Below are 1,528 nucleotides of genomic sequence, written 5' to 3' on the forward strand. Positions count from 1 at the left end.
ACTGATTCCAGAATTGTCAATCAACCTTTAAAAAAAAAAACCTGAGGTTTATAACATGTTTGGACACATAGTGGAATGATTCATAGAGTGAAGCAGGTTAATACATCATTTCAGTTTCTTGAGTATGTGGCAAGGTGACAAGAGCAGCTAAAACCAACTTTCTAAATAATTTATTTTTGGCAATATTAGGTATTGAATCCAGGTCCTCACATATACTAGACAAGCTACACCTACCACCCCTAAAATCTACTTATTTTAAAAATGCCTAATAAAATCTTACTACCTTAGTCCTCATGTTGCAATCAAATCTCTAAACTTGTTCATCCTCCATTCTATGATTTTGTATATGATTTTGTATCCTCTGATCTACATCTTCCCATTTCCTCTTCTCTACCCATGGTATATATAAGTTCATTCTCCATCTCTGTAGTTGATTTATTTTTCAAATTATTCAGCATATAAGTGAGATCATGTGATACTTCTTTTTGAACAAAACTCAAAGTTGATGTGCCAGCAGGCAATGATTGCTTCCTTCCTCTCTCCTGACTCCCAAGAGTCAAAGGTACCATTGCCCCCTTTGATTATGAAGAAACTGAGGCATAGAGGGATACACTCACCTGTCAGAGCCACATATCTGGGAAGCGCTGGAGATAGCATCTGACCCTGAGCATCCTGGCTCTAGAATTCTCATAATCACTGCCCTATGCTATCTACCCCTCCACCTTGGAAGGGTTGCAAGTTCCCTGGCCTACTGAGCCTCTCCAGGAGTGGGAGGCCTTCTGGAAGCACAAATGGTTTTCTTCTGAGGCTTCCCTTATGCACATCAGTCCTGGTCAGTCTTTGTATTCACGTAACCTGCACATGTGTAGAGACCCCCTCCTCTGAGCCAGGCTTGCACTATCTTTCTTGTGGCGATAAAGAATGTAATGTGATTGTTGGAGACACTGCCCAGATAGAACACCATCCCCAGACCATGCGGGATAGTACAGCCTGGTCCAAGTACTGTTGTCCTGCCCTTACAACCAAGCAGGATGAGGGTCAGCCCCAGACATCTTCCACAGTCATGGCATCGAGTCCCTAGGACTTGCAACATAATGCCCGTATGGTTCCAGGAAGGATTTAAGATGCGTAGCATCAATTATCCATAGTGAGAAAGTTGAGTTCATAATTTTTCTATAAAACCATTCCTTAATAGACAAATGGTTCTTAAATGGTACTATTTCTGCATAAGTGTCAATTAAATTACTTCTTAGAAGTAATATTTAAATTAAACTTATAGGCAGAGATAGGTTCAACTGCTATCACTTCTTAATTGATCTTGGCTTTTGTGCCAGTCCTGTGAGGACCCAGAGGACACACTCAAATTGGGGAGAGATTAATAAAGTGAGATAAAAGTGATAACTAGGTGTAGGGAGCCCCCAAGGGAAAGCGTGACCTCCTGGAGGTAGTAATTGCACATGAGTGTCTGTTGGGGCATGGGGTGTACATTCCTAGGCTGAAGGAGCGAGGGGAAGGGATCCTATACTGC

The sequence above is a fragment of the Urocitellus parryii genome, chromosome 8, assembly GCF_045843805.1.
Source record: "Urocitellus parryii isolate mUroPar1 chromosome 8, mUroPar1.hap1, whole genome shotgun sequence".
Classification (NCBI taxonomy): Eukaryota; Metazoa; Chordata; class Mammalia; order Rodentia; family Sciuridae; genus Urocitellus; species Urocitellus parryii.